This window comes from Dromaius novaehollandiae, chromosome 1 (genome assembly GCF_036370855.1).
Source record: "Dromaius novaehollandiae isolate bDroNov1 chromosome 1, bDroNov1.hap1, whole genome shotgun sequence".
In the NCBI taxonomy this organism is placed as follows: domain Eukaryota; kingdom Metazoa; phylum Chordata; class Aves; order Casuariiformes; family Dromaiidae; genus Dromaius; species Dromaius novaehollandiae.
This window is the reverse complement of record NC_088098.1, coordinates 208,831,722-208,845,084: the sequence shown is the minus strand read 5'-3', so window position 1 is coordinate 208,845,084 and position 13,363 is coordinate 208,831,722.

The window sequence follows — 13,363 nt, the reverse complement described above, 5'->3', positions numbered from 1 at the left end:
ACTGTTACAAGCCTATGAGTAGCAAAATTCATCCACAGTTTAAAATATCCAATAGAAAAAATTTGGCCATAAAAAAAAAAAAAAGTCTGGTATTTTCACTGGAATACGATCCAGGAATTTACCATATGCCAAGAACCAAGAATAGCTTCCAGTATTTTCTGTGAATTTTGTAATTTGAATGTAACATGCTGCTTGTGGGACCTCCTCTGACAGCTTACTTTCAGGCTGATGAAGTTTCCCTTATTCCCACCAAATTGCCAAAGTATTCCCAGCTTGCACAGGACACAGGAGGTTGCCAGCAAATCAGAGCAGACCCCTGTCCCCAGCAAGTCTGACTGGGGGAGGCAGGCAGCAAGTCTGGCCTCCAGCAGGACCTTCCTGCAGGGCCTTTGCCCCATTCTGCTGCCCGACATGTCTCTCCGATCATCCCAATCCCCCCGGTCAAGGGTCCTTCTGGGGCTTCCTCCCTACCAACAGACCTTTCTTTCCAAGGAAACCAGATCTCACGGGGGAAGCACATCTAGCAACTTGGACCTCAGCATGCAGATAGAGTATAGCCAACCCATGCATCTGGGACCACAGCTGCAGTTATTCCGTGTGGTATATACACAGCCTGTGGAGTTTCACGCTGCCCTACTGCCCTTACCAGTCCCACCTTAGAAAACCCTGCACTCTTCCACCCCTTGGCTCCCCCTACCACACACACGCAGCCTCACTAAACTTTTCATATTTGGGGGCTGCAAATTCTCTTATTACTACCTATTTACTTTTCTCTGACTGCTGCTCACAACCTGATCTCAGGTCTCAGGTGAAGGTCCAGCTGGAAAAAATAAGCTTCCTCTTCAGGTCCATCCTGTTTTTAATCTGCTGCTGTCGCGCTAAATTCCCTGTGGGGATTTTGTTACTTCCTATTGCTTTCCCTCTTCTGCTATAAACCTCACAAATATTAATCTCTTTTGGTCCTGATTTTCCCTTGCCTCCCATCTTTTATTTGTCTAAAATGCCTGCCAGGACTTTTCACACTTCATCATGTCTCCAGCAATACCGGCCCTGGGCCAATGCCAGAGAGTGCAACTTGACAAAATGCGTTGCAAGGTGGCTTTCCTTCCACACCGTCTGCAGCTGTCATCTTCTCTCAGGGCCTGATACTGCAAATTAGCCAGAGCTGGCAAGAGACCATAAGTTTTTACCTCCCAAAAGTTAGATTAGGAACAGACTTGCCAGTGATTTTTCCTTTTAGCTTCCTGTATGTGGGTTAAGTGGCCTCTGTGCCATTTCTGTGCTTTATCCTGACATTTTCCTCTCCTTTTGTTTATTGTGCTGTGCCAGCTCTCACTGTACTATCATGATGCAAAGCTTAGTCAATTTGCAAGCATTACCTCGCGCTATATTAGTCTGGACTGTGAAATCAATTAAACAGCGGACTAATCTCAGAGGGAAAATACTAGAAGGCCAGCAGTTTCTTGCTAGAACGAACACAAGAGCAAGCAGCTAGGGGGTTCATGAAAGCTTTGGTTCATTGGTTTGCAAGGACTGGTTCTATATTAGCAGAGAGAATAGATGCTGTTGCTCTATCACAGTATCCTAGGAATCCTTCATTCCAACACATCCAGTAGGCTCTGTTTTTTTGAAGCTCTGTTTTTTGGATCCATGGCTAACGATGATGTATTGTGCATATTTTAAGTTAGGAAATGCCACAGTTCCTTCTTGACCTTTAATTACCTCCAGGTACCTAGAGTGCAACTGATCAATTTTCCTCTCTTGGATTAGCAAGAAAAGAAAAGAAAAGAAAAACCTTATTCTTTTACTTAAGTATTTTTTTTTTAATCAAGGTTAAAACCAGGGAATATCCAAGGAAAGTGAAAATAGTTTTTAGGTAAATCCAGTTATGTTTCAGAGCTTTGGCTGGTCTAGAACTGAGCAGGAAAGAGCTTCCTGAGTGAAAAGTTATCCCAGAGCTTCCCACTAGATTGAAGATGATGGGTTGCACTGTCTGCGGAGGTCTCACTAACTGGAGGATTTCAGACTGTTGGCCTACAGGCCTGTAGTTTATACTTTGATCCCTGGAAATCCACACAAAATAGTGATAACAAAGCAGTGTTAGAGGAAAACTGAACAGCAGATGTAGCAAGGAGCTGGTAGGTTGGCATAAGGGGACTCTGGAAGAATTATGAAAAAAGATACTTGCCCCATGATGGTATTAAACATCCAAAAGAAACAAAACCATTCTTGGATGTTTGAGATCCTCATGGGATGGGTGACATTTTACAGGGCTGATTTAACAGTATTCACAAAAGGGATGAGCAGTCAGTGAGGGAAGAATCAATTGGGCAGGTATGTTAACAAAGGCCCCTGGAGGCTCTGGGGACACCTTCTAGCCCACCCCATCAGTCACAACCTATTTTAAACTGGATCTCATGTTTGCTTTAAGTTTTTCAGAGTATTTTTATTTTTTACTACTATACTGGTATTTCATTATGATTGCTGTGCTGTTTTTTAATTCTATTTTCTTTAAGCTCATTTCAAGAATCCTGATGAAAAACCTTATGCCAAATTATAAGTGGTATAATTAAATAGGTCGCTGTTGACTTCAGCGGGATTAGGCTGATTTATACCAGTTGTTAGTCTAGGCATATTACCTTTATTTATACCCAGCGGGGATGTAAAGACATCCTTTCTTGGAGTGGTTGAACAGCCTGGGCCAATGGGAATCAGCAGATCCCTGATCACCCCCACTGGCTCTGCTTCTGATCTGTTACGTGACCTTCAGCAAGTTACTTCATTTTCTTGAGCTGCTAATTCCTTTCCCATACTTATATACTTATGAAAGACTTCCTCTAGGAGAGGCTCTGTTTTGCTGTGTAGTCTTCTAATACCTGCGCTAGTGGTAGGCTCACCCACCCTACACACTACCATAATACAAATAAGTAATAACAATACCTGGCTGCAATACAAAGTTGGCAGGCTGAGAATTAAATTTCTCCCAGGACACTTTTCCAGCTAATGTATGCCTATATTTATTTGAAGAAAGCAAAGCATATCCTTGAGGGACCATTACCCACCTCCAGTCAGTGCACATATCAGTCCCAGTGGAATGTCAGTTATGAAAATTACAAAAATAATCCAAAGGGTAAACGCATTTAAGTTTCCAGTTTGATAAATCTGAACACTCTTGCTGGCATGAAAGTCTCTCTTTAATGCAGACTCATGCTATTTGATACTTTGAAAAAAAAAAAAAAAAGAAAGCTTAATAACACAAAAGCATAAATATTTGAAAAGCTGCTACTGTTCTGTGCATGTTCCTGAGCACTTCTCATCTTAACATTTATTGTCTACATAGTTAGATTGAGCAGCTCCCCAAAGCAGAAATGAATACATCAGTGTGATATGGACTATTTGTCCTTTTGGACCCCTTTGTTTCAATTCTCCTCATATCCAAAGGAATCAGCCTTGATGTCCGTACAAATTAACTCACAATATCAATTACTATTTCCGAAGCAGAAGCTTGCTGTCCTTTGTCCTCAGGACCTCTTATTGAAATATCACACACATCACCAGTAATGCCACTTTGCTCAAGATCAACACAGTCTTACGTTATTATCTTCTTTTGTTCAGTAAATCAGTTCCACCCTAAGACAGGGTAGCCCTATATAGCTTTCTATAGCTATGGAAAGTACAGAAGTGATACACTGATCCATTTTCATGTTTTAAGCTCCAATATAGCTAAAGAGCAAAAGTAACTAATGCATCCTCTAGTCATTTAGTATTTCCTCCAGGCAGACATGCTGCACACTGTTACCAAGTTTCTGCTCAACCTGTCTTTTTGCAAGCTAAATTGAACCCTGAGTCTTTCACTAGAAGACATTTCATCCAGTCTTTGAATTGGGATATTGTTATTCTCTTTATCCCCTCTAATTTTCCAGCATGCTTTTGAAAGTGGTAAAGATCAGACCTGCATTCAGTATTCCCATGCCTGTCTCACCAGAGCTTTATACAGACTCAAAGAGATCCTTCTATGTACCGGTCCTATTCATTATCTTCTGACTTATGCAGCTATGAATCACATTAGCCTTTCTGGCCCCAGTTTCACATGAGAACTTGTATTTAATTATTAGTTCACTGTGATCCTTCAAGCTTTTCAGGACCTTTTTTTTTTTTTTTTTTAACAGGAAAGAGAAAAAAGAAAGAAAAAAGTTAAGAAGAAGATGCTGAAGAAAGGAAAGAACTGGGGGGACACAGTCAAGGCAGTAAGGCAGGTCTTTCTCCTGTGTCTGAATCCACCCTGATCATATTCTCACCCCACTCAAAGACAGATAGTTTCAAAAATTAAGATTCATCTTTACAGTAAAGAGAGAAAAATAGGCATTTTTCAGAAGGTGATGCATTCTGTTCTGGGATGGGTTTGTAACATATGCGTGAACTGTCCCAGGGAGATGAATATCTCTCCATTGTTTTCACAAAGAGCTACTACATTTTCAGACAGCTAAATCTGGGTGAAATTAATCCATGTCAGGCTTGCTTTTTTACCTGCCTCTTCTCTCTGTAAATTCTGTAGATAAGGATCTCACTTCTTGGCCTTGGATATGCAATTTTGTACCTGGCTCTATTAAAGCACAATTTATTTTAACAAGTGCATCTTACCAAGTATATATCTGTCGAGTTATCCTGTTGTTAACTGATATAGGCCATTTTCCCAAATTATGTATCACCTGCCAAGGTTAAAAGTAGTAATGCTATATTTATTTTTAAATCAGAGGTCAAACTATTGAATAAAGTCGAACCTGTCCCATAAGCAGGACACAGAATCATTTTCACTTTATCAAAATTTATTGTTGAGACCTAAACTTGGACTACATAAGTTATACACCTTTTATTTTATTTCATGTTGACTTTTTTTTGTGTTATGGTATTACTCTTTCCAGGTCCATCTAAACCAGGGGTAAGGCTTGACGGATCACTTTTAATAACAAAGTCATTGCATTTGTATAACCAAAGGCCATTCAGATTTGGCTTTTCAAAGACACTATGAGGGGTTTACAACCAAAATTCCTTAACCTCTCTTGAAAATGTTAGGCCATGTTAAATTACCATTCTAATCCTAGTCTTCTGCAAATGTATTTACAAGTCACAGGCGAATGCAAAACATGTCTGTGCACACGCACACTTCCCTCCTCCCCACACATACATTGTGACCACGTGTCAACAAACCTATGACTTGTCTCTGCAGACTTTTCACACACAGGCTGGGATGTTTGTGGGCAGCTGGCAAATTAGCTCTGAAGTGCTTGTTCTCCTTCACCAGTGTGGTGCAAAGAGAGCAAGAGAGACAGCTGAAGCTGTCCGTCCTTCGCTGTGATTTTCACCAAATACTGCACAAAGGATAAACTGTTGCCCCAGATGTATGTGCATTTACGGTGCTAGGAGGCCAGAGAATAGGACAAAAATATTTCACCATCTTATTATAAGCTCCAACTCCTCTGAAATAGAAATATTCACGTGTTAACATTTTGGACTGATTAACATTGCTCTGGAACATTTCAAAAGAGAAGGTTGTTCCTACCGAGTGTGTGGGTTTCTATTCCTTTCTCTTTCTCCCTTAAATGATCAGAAAAAAAAACCCTTATTTTGATTAATTGAGTAGTTTCCATAGCAGCTGTGATCCAGGTGGCTGGAACCAGTTACTTAGGATGCTAAATTCTCAGTAATTAGTTTATTTTTAATCTTTTAATTCTGTGGGAGTGAAGTTTAGTGCGTTAATGGGAGAGGTTTTGAGCAGAATTGTCTTGGCTAATGTGTTATTATCGTTTGGTTTTATTGGTGAAGCTGGGCCTTGTACGAAAAGAAAATGAGTGGAAAAATCTGAAGAAGGGGAAGGTACAATTTTCATTCTGACTTAAAGGTCCCTGAAGGGCTTTTTTATATTTTGTTTTTATCGGGAGCTTTTTATAACTGGAAACCTGAGGGATTTGGTTCAAAGGGCAGCTTGTGTTCATGCACAAGGACCCACTCTAACACAGAAAAAAAGGCATCAACTGCGGAATAAGAAGGCATGGAAAATATATTAACTGTGTCATTCTTTTACCAGCTCCTATTGCTGAGGGAGGACTGAATTTGATTATTTTACAATGTGTACATTTGCTGAGCAAAAAATTTTTTATTACTTGATAGTCATGTTTCTTAACTTGTCTTCCCACCCCCCTCCTTTTTTTTTAATTCTCCCACTAACTTCTGGTTTTAGTTTTTAGAGCTACTTGTTCAATTACCTAGTTTTCTAGGTTAAAGCAATGCATTTTTGGCTTAAAATATGAAAATGGATCAGTATATCACTTCAGTATTTTCCATGTTCTATGAAGTCTTTCTTTTTTTCTTTTTTCTTTTTTTTTTTTTTCCTGTGGATTAAGGCCAATTAGCAGATGGAGATTTGTGAGCTGGAGAGAGTCCAAGGAGGAGGAGGCATTTCCTTTCAACTGGAGGCCCACTGACTTTACATCTACTATCAACTAAATATTTTATTAGAAAAAATTCCCTTCTCAGGGATATTTTTACTGCTACTTTTCCTCAGCATACTTTAAAGCTACATGGAATAAACCACTGAAACATACCTGTTTTCTAGAGCTGAGTTATGTTGACTGAGAATTAAAAGGGACCATACTCAGACCACCTACCATACTTCCCAGCTTAGGCATAGTTTCTTCTTTCCATTAATGAAGAAGCCACGTGTGGGCAGCGTAGGTTAGGAAAGGCTTAGAATTGTTCCTGGCCATCTTGACTTCACTCACCTGAATTAGCAAGCTAAGTCAGGTAACCAGGAGACGACCATGCTTTGCCTCTACCCTGGTCACACAGGCTGTAGGTGCATTTACATTAGTCTCCTAGTGCAGACAATGAACACACTCTGGAGTGAATCTCCCAGTTGTCCCTATTCAATGAGCTTTGGTTCCTGACACTGAACAGTCCTGAAGTGCCTTTTGGACCAGGCTAAACCACAAGGTGAGCTGCAGAAGCACACCTACTGCTTTCTCACCTCTAACAGGTGGCCAGTTCCAGGGACTAGATTAGACCTAGTCCCAGGAAAAACCCCCAAAACACCAATAGTATTCACACCAGGTCCTCAGTAGCAACTGCTTTATTCTACAGACTGTCCCTAGGGCTGTGCTACCTACTAACACATACATGGCCAGAAGGGAATATTCTCTGGTTCCAAGGACAAAATATACAGCCCAACTCATTTCTTTTCTCCACAGAAAGACTAACCTCACCTTGACTAACTACTGGGAAAAGTCCCTGGCTTATGTTTTCCCCCAAGCCATGCCAAGCTTTTTCTGGGAAAGGGCTAGTTCTCACACACCAAGGGTGTAGAGTTTGACGAGAGTGATACAATATGGATGATTGCATGCCAGCGGTCCACCCCATGCCCTGACCTTACAAATGCATATATGGCTGTGATGCTAGAGGTGCCATAGAATTGCCTTTGCAGGGCAGAAAAGATTTGTTTGCATGTTCCTCTATACATATGGACAGGTGTATACAGTGCAATTGTAATCACCCTAAACCTAAGCGACATAACTCAGAGATTCATTTGGGCTCAGAAGTGAGAGGACTGTTTCTTTCATTGTTTCTAGGACACTCATCACATATTTTCCTTTTGCAGAGGGCCTAGGAGTTTGATGGAGGAGGACAGGATGCAGTTTCACCAGATCTTGAAGGAGGTGCAACCTGCACCCTCACCCCAGTTGAGCACCCCAATTGCTTAACCAAGAAAAAGCTACGAGAGAACAATTTTCTTTCGTCTTGTTGAAGCTGAGTCTTTGTGCATGAAAGAATCAAGAGATTAGAAAAAGATAAAGCAAATAGGAGCCTGAGTCTGGCTCCAGTCTAGACAAGAGCTTTTGTGGAAATGGGCATCTTGGTTGTGTATTGGAAGTATTGAATAAAATGCATAAATCATTTTAAATGTCTTTTAAACAAAACTATTAAATGGACCTAAGGAATAGGGATCAGCACATAGTAGACATTGACTACATGACTCTAATTCCACTGTCATTGCAATGTTGAAAGGCAGGATATTTTTGTAACTAGGTATCTTACTCTACTAGAATGACGTACACACAGCCATCATTGACATATTCACTATGACTAACTGCTTATCAAAGTTTTCATTTGCATTTGCAGTTACTTAGTCTGGGTCTTTGGATTTCAGTTTATACAGACACCCATGCACTGATTTTAAAAGGTCTGAAGGAGCAACATGTAACATCTCAGTCCGCACTCCCTCCGCTGCTACCTTTCTCCTTTGTTGTTCTGTCTGTAACACTCTTCCCACTCCCACCCAGTTCCCTGTTTACTTACACCTGCTTTACAGTGAAAAGCTTCATTTGCAGAGCACTTAATTGTACCTCCCCATCTTGCCCTCCCTGACCCGATTCAGTTCCATTCGCTGATCCTAAGGATCATCTTTTCTTTAAAAAAGCCAGGCTAAAGTGAACAATGCCCTATTCCACACCAAAGAAAGGGAACAGTTAAAGCTGAAATGCTTTCTTTCCTTCTTTGTTCACCGGCAAGTATTACAAAGCTCCTGTTATCTTACATAATGTTACCAGCTTGATTTTGTCTCCTTGCATTATAGTGATCAAACATTAATTTTGTTCAAATATAGCTCTGAATGTAAAAAGTGCTGTAGATGCCAGTATGTAGGAGAGGGCAAGAAGGTGAAGACTTGCTCAGCTGCTGAAAAAAAAAAAAAAAAAAAAGAACAAGCTTTGGCGCTATTAGGACATGAAGGAGTTTTTTTTCACCCTGAAGAACCCATCTGTGCTTGCAAACATAAACATGTGAAGGTGAGAGGTCTTCTTATTATGCAGGTAGGACAGAATGAGGCAGAATCCTATCCAGCTGAGCTGGTTCTGTTACTTTGAACCCTCTGGTAACATTAAAGATCAGAGTGCTTTATCCTCTAAATGCTGCATTTCTTGGTTCATTCTCTCAGTCTACTTTCTCTCCACTCTGCGTATTTTTGAACTGTGCCTTCAGAGAATATTTGCTCTATCTCATTCACACTGTAAAGTGTGAAGGGTGTTAACGGAATGCTTTTTTTTTTCTTTTTTTACTCTAGCTAAATCTGTGAAAATTAATTTAAGCTGTCTGTTGCAATGATTCTTTAACTAGATCAGTATTTACAAAGTATTTCATGCAGTGGGAGGTTCAAATTCTTTAAATACCACTACCTTTTTCCTCCGAAGAATAGAAAAGTCATGAAATGTGTGTAGAGGGGAGCATAAAAGGGACTATTTTTGTTGAAAACTTCATATTTAGATACCTATTTGGACTGCAGAGGTGCTGAATTGCTTAGTTCTGAAAAATGAAGGTACCACTAAGTGTTACCTAGATTCAACAATTTATTCTTCCTGCTACTGCTTGGGTTCCCACCTTCTCTCTGATTAGGATTCTGGAAAAAAATGCAATGTGACCTCTCCCTCTTCTTCATCCACTTGTCTTATTTCCCACTCCAGTCCCAAACTAGGGGAAGAAAAGAACATCTCTTTCCCTCTCCCTCCCGACTCTTAGGGAGCCGTATCACTGTCTTGCCTTGCTTTCTTTTCATATATCAATGAGAAAGGCTGGAGGGGTACAGAAGTCAGTGAAGCTACAGTAATTTGCCACAGCTGAGGATCTAGCATCTGAGTCACCCTGTTGTCCCTATTGTGATGAACTGCTCTTCCTCCCCAACCCTGTGGTCTGCAGCCTTTTCCAAGGAAATTCCTGGAATTCCTTCAAAGAATGATAGTCCACCATGATGGAAGTTTACTATATCCAGTTCTACACTAATATAAATAAATATATACTTACGTATATCTGTACATTTGTGAGAGGAAGGAGCCAGAGCTGCTGTTGGCATTGACAAATAGGCATTGACTACAACGCCTAGGAAAAACTTTCATTAAAAACAATCACATATGGATGTATATCTCTATATAGACTTAGGGCTGTATAGGTCTCTTTTCTCCGTGATAGGCCACTTCTATTCCAACTAACCTATTTTTGCTCTCCTTTGGGAAAATCAGCTCTGTTGAGATACTGATTTTTTGGGATTCAAAATGAATGTGAATCATTTTCAATTTTCATCAGGTGCAATATGTTTCATGGTTTACTGCTGTAGTCTTGGAACATGATCTAACTGAAAAATAGAGAAGGCAATATTAAAAATTAGAAACAATTATATCAAGAAAATGCTATAGTTTAGTGCCGCTACTAATTCAAGCAGTAGTTACCTGTCCTAATATGATAATATGAGCAGAGGCAGCTGCCTATGCTTTGGAGACATCAGGAGACATTGCTATTTACTCTGAATTGGATTCAGAGCACAGGTAAACCAACCTATACTCCTATAGCTTGATGTTAGTAAAAGTAGGTCTGGCAGATGCTAATTATTCCATAGGTATAAATTAGCAATCCTGCTCAGTGAAAAAGTACTAATGAACCAGTAATGCTTGAACAGTAGGTATCACTTCTTTTGTTAACATCTCATCTCTTGTAGATACTGACAGCTTTCAAGCTGAGGTGTATATTGCAGAGAGCAAGGTCTTGATGATATGAGCATATTGTACTATATAAATAATAGCTTCTGTGAATGGGTTTTGGCACATACTTTCCAGTGCCAGATTCTTATGCTCAAATGTTCATGTGGTGAGGAAAAACGTACTTGCATTTTTCATATAGGATTTGTTCTTGTCAGACTGTCAACTTTTAAACAAACATATTAATCTGTTTTGTCATCATTCTTGAGTGCAATAAACTTTTGAGAAAAGGTTTGCCTCATTTAAAAAAAAAAAAGTGTGAGCCTGAAACCCCAGGGCCCTTGCTCAGTTGCCCTTGCAACCTGAACAAAAACTTTTTATTAAAGAGAGGAATTGCCTCCAAGGTGCCATTCTCCTTTTATTGAGGTTATCTTACTGTGGGATAGTGCATGAGGCCAGAGTCCCGTGTTGTTTTCCCTGCCCAGTGCAGTGGTAGAAAACGTGCTGCCGCAGCCGTCCATGCCCCACAGCAGCTCGTTGCCTCCCCTCAGCTTCTGGAAACCCACCCTTGCAAGCACAGCTCCTTCTAGATGACTTTCTAAGTTATTTTGGGAATGTATTAGCATGTCTTGCTTAATTAGATTAAGTAACCTTAACTACTTCGAATCATTTTTCCCTGAGATGGGTTAGGCAGCAGTCACAGGCGCAGCTCATCCAGCAGGTATCCGGGGTGGTAACCAGCCTCAGGGAAGCAGCAGGAGTGGCCTGAGGAAGTCGCTGGCTTCGTCAGCACTGTCATTTGTGGTCAGCATCTGACTAAGCCTCACGGGAAACAAGGAGAAGAAAACAATTAACTAAATTAATGCTGTGAAGCAGTAGCTGAAGGGGAAGGCTGAAGGCTGCTTCATTCCTCTCAGTTAAGGTCCATACCTCAAAGGAAGATGCTGTTTTGCAATTCATGGACAGAAAATCAGATTAGATTTATTGAAGAAATACTTTACAGCCAATAATTTGCCGTGATTCATCATTCACTGATAAGACTCATCTCTATCTTTTCCTAGTGTTCTCAAATTAAAAAAAAAAAAAAAAGTTTGTTTCATTTTGACCCAAAAGCCGTTTTGCTCCAGCTTATAGAAATAAAACACAAACAAACAAAAATCCAATTTCCCATATTAGTTCAGAAGTTTTCAGGGGTGTTTTCCTTGTCTTTGTATGGCTTTATTCCTTTTACTCTATCAAAAAATCAGGAAAAGGAAGGATTAAATGTGGCAGTACTACTTTCTCTTCATTTACTTTTTCACACTTCCACATTTCAGATGAGTAAAGAAATGCTTTTCTTCTACTTTCTCTCCATTTTACAAATCTTTTCCTATTTTTTTCAGGTAAAATAAGGAAAAAAAAACCTGCGTGAAATGAAAAAGAGTAGGTTTCTGCTTCTCTGTTTTAAACTCTCTATTTTCCTACACATTTCCTGTGAATATAAACCGGAAGAGTAAATTAAAAAAGGGGATGTGATGAACAAAGCAAAAGAGATTTTTTTTTTCTCTCAGTTTCTCAACAAGTCAAAGCAGCTTCGTTTTTAATGGAATATTTTGGTATTTTTAAAATAAATAAAAAATGTTCAATTCAATGTCAGTGGCCGGTAATTGCACCCACATTTGCCACCTGAGGTAGGAGACTGCTCCTGCACCTGGTGGGTGAGAGCAGTTTCCTCGGAGCAGGAGCTCCCACGATGAACTCGTCCTGTCTTGATTTTACAGGGGTCTTACAGAGGCTGGCATTTTAACATAGGCACACGAGTTCAGTGCCAAAGGTTAGACAGGCGAATACCCTCCTTACCTGAAAATGAAGTGGCTTTTCAAAACACCGTGTGAAAAACACAATTCTCAGGAAAATATCAAAAAGAATATTTTATTATGGTAAATTCCACTGACAATGTTTCTGGTTCCTCAGAAAAGTCCCAGAACTATGTCATCATGCCTAGATATAGTGCCATTGTGATCCTTTTCTTACAGTTTACAGAACTTATTACAAACATGTGACTACCATGTGGTAAGCATGACTGTTGCTTGACCCCCTAACATAATATTTTCCTTTTCTCTTCTCTGAAGTTTAAACTTAACGCCATGGGGACAATGCCTTCTCAGAAGGGCTCTGCTGAGAACTGGCATAGAGACATCCATGAGCTTTTTCTCTGTGCCTTTATTTCAAATTTGGACAAAAGGTCATTTTCATCCTCACTTACTAAGGTGATCTCTGGCCTTATGTAAATCACTCTACTGCATTCAGAGCAAAGATCTGGTGATTGCTATAAGAAAGGTTTTACATTCATAGGTACAGTAAAAGAGGGCAAAGTAGCAGATTGCAAAAGCAGAGGCAGAATATAAAGCCAAAGATGTGATTTTATGACCAACTGTAAAGAACTGGTGAAATGCAATCCATCTGGAAGGTATTACATCCCTGAAACTAGTAAAAGTCGGACAACCATGAGGAACTGACAATGTCTGACCTATAAGTTTTCTGCAGAAAATACCAAACTGATCCTCAGTAAAAGGAAAGGCAAATATCTGAGCTACAGTCCTGTTGTAAGTCTGTATCTCTACAGAAGTTTGGCAAGGCTCAACGAAAGGACTGTGCAGCAGTGCAAAACTTCACTACATGAGGGGCAACTCTCAGAAGCTAGAATGCATGTTTTGAAGTGTCTTATAAAATCTTATTTCCATCCTTGAACAGTCAGTGTTACCACTCGGAGCACTGGGAGTTTTGTTGGATGAAAGATTTTGCTGGATGGAAGATGAAAAGAAGAGCTCCCTTTCAGGAGCACATGTTAAGAGTGTATCCGTAAGATA